This window comes from Hyperolius riggenbachi, chromosome 2, assembly GCF_040937935.1.
Source record: "Hyperolius riggenbachi isolate aHypRig1 chromosome 2, aHypRig1.pri, whole genome shotgun sequence".
In the NCBI taxonomy this organism is placed as follows: Eukaryota; Metazoa; Chordata; class Amphibia; order Anura; family Hyperoliidae; genus Hyperolius; species Hyperolius riggenbachi.
The window spans coordinates 475,487,929-475,494,781 of NC_090647.1; positions in this window are offsets into that span (position 1 = coordinate 475,487,929).

Consider the following 6,853-nt stretch of genomic DNA (forward strand, 5'->3'; position numbering starts at 1 on the left):
CATAGTGGCGATGCCCTTCAAAGTAAGAAGAACATACAAACCCTTTTAAATGCAAGTATAAAATGTGTCAACACCACTTCCTGTGGTAAGATATTTCACATCTTAACCACTCTTAAGGTGCTTATTAACCACTTCAGGTTCCGGGATTCTTACCCCTTAAGGTTCCTGATAATTTTGGCACTTTAGCTGTGTCGCTATTGATACAGCAATAACTTTTTATTACCTATGCCATCAAATTGATACATACATTTTTATTTCAGGATTTTCTAGGCTTTCTTTGGGTAATATATTTTTTCAAGTATGATTTAATTCCACTGCCAATTTATCAAGGAAAATTGGGCATAAAGCAAAAATCACACATTTTTTCATGTTTCCCCCTTCCTAACTTTTACATGACAATAGTCACACTTTTAAACCACCTCAAAATACACAATTTGTCTTGTCCCAGTTAAAATGATACCATATATACTATATTTCATTACTAGTTTTGCATGTAGCATACCATTATCCCCAGCTTGTGCATCTGTAGCGATTCCATGCGACCACTAGTACAGTTTGGGGAACCCGTGCTTTATGTATGCATTGCTAGGCAACAACATTTTGATGCATCTTCACAGTGTTGGGTCCCGGAGCTGTCGCCATAGTGATTTCATCCAATCGCTATTGGCGGTAATCATTACAGGTGTGATGCCTGGGGGTTATACTTACTGACCACCCAGAGCAACAAGGCTAGTGGCTGAATAATGGAAGAGGCTACACAGGTTGCCCAGAGCAACTGCAGTTCTGGGCTTCCGATATCGCTACAAATAAGACACAATGGCAGCGCAGTGCGATGTTGCGCTGCCTATGGTCTGAGTAACCAGACAAAGAACAAACAGACAGACTGACTGACTGTTGCCCAGGGTGGATGCCGTCTGAGCCTCTGGCTAAGTAACAAAACAGATACAAGAAAGACAGATGGAACACTTGCAAGACTAAGCGCTGCCCTAGCGATAGCAAGCATTCAGACAGGTACAAGACAGGACTATAGATTGGAGCGTAACTAGTAGCAACCACAGCTCACAGTCACGTCCACAGAAGCAGAGCAAGCAGGTTAACAACCAGTCACCAGCAAGCATCCACACAGGCAAGACTACAGGAAAGAACGTAACTAATAGCAACTGCAGCCTATAGTTACGTTCCCAGAAACTAGAGTAGCAGGAATACTACCAGTCACTAACGTGGTGATGGCAGAATCCAAGCTATCAGGATAGTGGACTTCATTGACCCACCGCAGATGCAGCAAACGTCCATCAGGCATGGAAACAAGGCAATACACAATAATACAGAAAAATAACAAATGGCTGAACTAACGGATAAATAGGTACTTATCCGTTAGCCGGGCGCATCCGGCAGGTGGCGCTGTTGTATCGAATTTCAATGCGCTGGGTTGTATCTAATTCCATTCATACTTAGTTAATGTAGTACTGTGTGAATGGAAGCGCTGCAGGTGGCGCTAATTACATTGATACGTTGATAACAATACAGTGTTAATGGCAAGGAATACATTGTATTTGAAGTGGCCGGCACTGGCACTTAATGGAATTCAAATGAAGGCGGCGGCAATGTAACAGATGAAGCCGCCGCCTTCGTCTGTTCTTCTTCTCCCCCTTTGCCCTCTCTCAACTATACAAGCCTGTCCCCCCCACAGTCGTTCGTCGCAAGGAAACAAGCAGGATTCCCTGCCGCGACGAACGACTCTGGGGGGAGACGCATGTCCCCGCAGGCTGCCAGCATTGTAGAAGCGAGAGGAGGGCAAAGGGGGAGAAGAAGAAGAAGAACAGACGAAGGCGGCGGCTTCATCTGTTACATTGCCGCCGCCTTCATTTGAATTCCATGTAAAAGTGCCAGCCACTTCAAATACAATGTATTCCTTGCCATTAACACTGTATTGTTATCAACGTATCAATGTAATTAGCGCCACCTGCGGCGCTTCCATTCACACAGTACTACGTTGAAGTATGAATGGAATTAGATACAACCCAGCGCATCAAAATTCGCTACAACAGCGCCACCTGCCGGATGCGCCCGGCTAACGGATAAGCACCGATAAATATATATTAGCAAGTCTGCATATATATTTATCAAGAAACTACCTAAAGCACAAGTAATAAGGTCGCATTGAACTACAGTAACAGATCTATTACAGAGCGACAAAGTGCCCAGCAGAACAGAGTACTGACCGCTATGTCGGGCAGAGTCTGAAATGGGAGGCAGACTTTTATGCCAGCATCAGCCAATGGATGCAGGTATGCAAATATTTCCACACAGCTGAATGGTAATCATTCAATCCAGAGCTGGCTTAATTACCATTTGCTAGCTGAAAGACTATCATAACAAATGTATTCAGTACTATGCAACAACATGCATGTAGGAAATCCAGGGCTATCTGGCTGCAGTTCAACTGCAGCAAACCTTAGGAGGAATCCTGACAGCATCCTGAACTGCTCTGAACTGCAGAGTGACCACAAATGACAATAAGACTCACTGCGAATGCGCAACCAAATGCAAGCAGACAAGTCAGAACTGCCCAGTTGCAGCTCCACTGCAAGCAAAAGAACATGCTACAGGAGAGATCCTGACAACAGGTATCCACAAATCTTAAGGCCAAGGATAGGTGACGCAAGGGGTTAATTAGTTTGGTAGGGGTTAACCTCCCTGGCGTTCAATTTCCCCAGGATATCTGTGCAAAAGGTGGTCAAATTAATTTTCATAACCTTTTTTTTTTCCTGTAACTTGCCAAAATGTTTCAAGCAAGGAGAGTATTGACATGTATGCACGTCACTACAGTTCACAGCATGTTTTGTATTGACGTGTATAACCGTCAATACTGCTAAGGAGGTTAAAACGTCACCAACAAAATAATTTATTTTTTAATATTACACTGTCAATTTAATAAAAAATAAAAAAATAAAAAACTTTTTTCCCCCTGTAACTTTTGACAAAATAAGAAAAGACACAGAATATTTATATCGTGCCTTTCTCCTGGCGGACTTAAAGCGCCAGAGCTGCAGCCACTAGGATGCGCCCTATAGGCAGTAGCAGTGTTAGGGAGTCTTGCCCAAGGTCTCATACTGAATAGGTGCCGGCTTACTGAACAGGAAGAACCAAGATTCGAACCCTGGTCACCTGTGTAAAAGTTAGAGTCCAGTACACTATCCTGCAACTGCCACAGCTTTATGTGAATGACTGCAGCTAGCAGCAATCATTCACAATGGGATCAGTGCACATGCGGATGCATGAGCGGCGAGGACATGCATGGCGTCGTCGTCGTCGTCGTTTAGTGCTGGATGTAAGTCTCACATCCAGGAACCTGTAGTGTAGCTAATTTGGACAACTGGATTTGGACAGTCTAGGTAATTTAAAGGACAACAAGTGAGAAGAATATGGAAGCTGCCATATTTATTTCCTTTTAAACAATACCAGTTGCCTGTCAGCCCTGCTGATTTATTTTGCTGCAGTAGTGTTTGAATAACACCAGGCATATCTGATCTGCATATGCCTTTTCCACGTCTATGGCTAAAAGTATTAGAGGCAGAGGATCAGCAGGATAGCCAGACAACTGGTATTGCTTAAAAGGAAATAAATATGGCAGCCTCCATATCCCTCTCGTTACAGTTGTCCTTTAATATACTTTGAAAAGACACATTAGGTTGTCCCTCATATTACACAGAAGTTGTAACATTGTACAATCAAGATTGTGCTATTAGTGAGGACCTTTACTGTGAAGAAGATATCTCTGTTGCCAAAAGACACCTCTGTATGGCCTAGTGCACACCAGAGCGGTTCGGCTGCGTTTTGCGATCCGCTTGCGGCTGCGGATACGCTTGGGTAATGTATTTCAATGGGCTGGTGCACACCAGAGCGGGGGGCGTTTTGCAGAAACGCATACTCCCGGGCTGCTGCAGATTTTGGATTGCGGAGGCGTTTCTGCCTCAATGTTAAGTATAGGAAAAACGCAGACCGCTCTGAAAAACGGCACTTCAGAGCGGTTTTGCAGGCGTTTTTTGTTACAGTAGCTGTTCAGTAACAGCTTTACTGTAACAATACATGAAATCTACTACACCAAAAACGCTTCACAAAACCGCAAAATGCTAGCTGAAACGCTACAGAAAAAGAAGAAAAAGCGTTTCAAAATCCGCTAGCATTTTGCGGATCTGCTAGCGGTTTTTGGTGTGCACCAGGCCTCAGTGCTCATTCCCGTGCAGTGTTGCCGACAAAATTGTGTTTGATCCTGACAAGTACTGAAGGTGTGCACACCTGTGTCTATTTTGAAAGCTAATTTAGTCACATTTGTCCAACTTTTCCAGGTGAGACGTTCCATGGATTTGATTTATTTATTTGCTTATCTTTGTTCCTGCTGTAAAACTTTAATGTGGTGCCCAGAACTGTGGCCCTTACAGGGGATTTAAAGGGACTCCGAGGAGTAATTAAAAACAAAATTGGAACTTACCTGGGGCTTTCTCCAGCCCACCGTAGGTCGGGAGGTCCCCCGGCGTCCTCCTGGCTCCTCTCCTGGTCCCTCCACAGAAATCCCGACCGGCGACACGGGGGTCGAGTGTTGGGCTGACACTTCCTGAACGGCCACGCTCGTCGTCAACATGCAGAGCGCTACGCGTCATCACGGCGGCCGCGTGACAGTACTGCGCATGCGGCCGGTGTGATGACGCGTAGCGGCCGGCGTGATGACGACGAGCGTTGGCCGTTCAGGAAGTGTCAGCCCGACACTCGGCCCCAGTGTCAATGGTCGTGATTTCTACAGAGGGATCGGGAGAGGAGCCAGGAGGATGCCGGGGGACCTCCCGACCTACGGTGGGCTGGAGAAAGCCCCAGGTAAGTTCCGATTTTGTTTTTATATTTCAATACTTTTTATTGGTTTTAACATAGTACCAGAGTGACATTACAGTTACAGTAATGATCCATGAAGTATATTGCTGTTTACAACATCAGGTACTGTGAATACAGTGGAAATTAATAAAGTAATAACATAATAACATGACAACATGAGTCTTGAAACTGTGGTAGCCTGTGAGAAGTGTAAGACAAGGATCGGAGAATTAGAGTATAGAAAGCAACCCCTAACCGAATAAATCAGTCTTTGGAAAGGCTGAGTGGTGGTATGTTTTTAACCACTTAGTTAGGAAAGATGGCGACCGCCCATTCACAAACCAAAATGGCTGGGCAGGGCCACCTCCCCCTAGGTACAACTAAACGCTTATGAGGTCCTGCCTTCAGCAAGACAGGATCTTTATTGCAATTCTAGAAAGTCTACGCTTGCAACAACATGGTTTCTAGGAGTGTAAGCATTTTGGGGATTTCAATACCAGTAGATCCGGAAAGAATTATACCGTATCAGGTTGTCAGTTCCTTAACTAAGGTAAGTAAAGAAAAGAAAAGGAGAAATGAAGAGGGAAAAAGAAGTATAGAGAAGAAGGTCTAGACCGCGAGAGCGGGGGGCCCATCAATCGCCCCCACAAGATGAAGATTATGGATTTGTCTCCTTAATTACTCCTCGGAGTCCCTTTAAACAGAAGGGGCTTGATTCACAAAGCGGTGCTAACCTACTTAGCACGTCTAAAGTCTTTAGGCGCGCTAACCAGGGTGCTAAGTAGGTTAGCTCTGGTTTTCTCAATTGAGAAATCCGCTGCTAACCTACTTAGCACCCTGGTTAGCATGTCTAAAGACTTTAGACGTGCTAAGTAGGTTAGCACCGCTTTGTGAATCAAGCCCTAGGAGTACTTTATTAGCACTTCTGTTTTATGCATCCCAACACTTTATTTGCTTTAGCTGCTGCCAGGGGCGTAACTAGAAATCACTGGGCCCCCCTGCGAATATTTGGATGGGCCCCCCCCCCCCCATAGGTGCCAAATAATCGTAATGGGGCAGCGTTTCACTGTAAATTAATTGTAAAGTGGGCAGCATTTTACCAGACAATCGTAATGTGGGCCAGAAAATCGTAATGTGGGCAGAGTTCACCAGAAAATCGTAATGTGGGCAGAGTTCACCAGAAAATCGTAATGTGGGCACCAGTCACCAGAAAATCGTAACGTGAGCAGCAGTCACCAGAAAATTGTAATGTGGACAGCATTCACCAGACAATTGTAATGTGGGCAGCGTTCACCAGAATATCGTAATGTGGGACAGAAAATCGTAATGTGGGCAGAGTTCACCAGAAAATCGTAATGTGGGCAGCGTTCACCAGAAAATTGTAACATGGACAGCATTCACCAGACAATCGTAACGTGGGCAGTGTTCACCAGAAAATCGTAATGTGGGCCAGAAAATCGTAATGTGGGCAGCGTTCACCAGAAAATCGTAACGTGGACAGCATTCACCAGACAATCGTAACGTGGGCAGTGTTCACCAGAAAATCATAATGTGGGCCAGAAAATCGTAATGTGGGCAGAGTTCACCAGAAAATCGCAATGTGGGCAGCAGTCACCAGAAAATCGCCATGTGGGCAGCAGTCACCAGAAAATCGCAATGTGGGCATCAGTCACCAGAAAATCCTAATGTGGGCAGCAGTCACCAGAATATCGTAATGTGGGCAGCAGTCACCAGAAAATCCTAATGTGGGCAGCAGTCAGTCACCAGAATATCGTAATGTGGGCAGCAGACACCAGAAAATCCTAATGTGGGCAGCAGTCACCAGAAAATCCTTATGTGGGCAGCAGTCACCAGAAAATCCTTATGTGGGCAGCAGTCACCAGAAAATCGCAATGTGGGCAGCAGTCACCAGAAAATAGCAATGTGGGCAGCAGTCACCAGAAAATCCTAATGTGGGCAGCATACACCAGAAAATCGTAATGTGGGC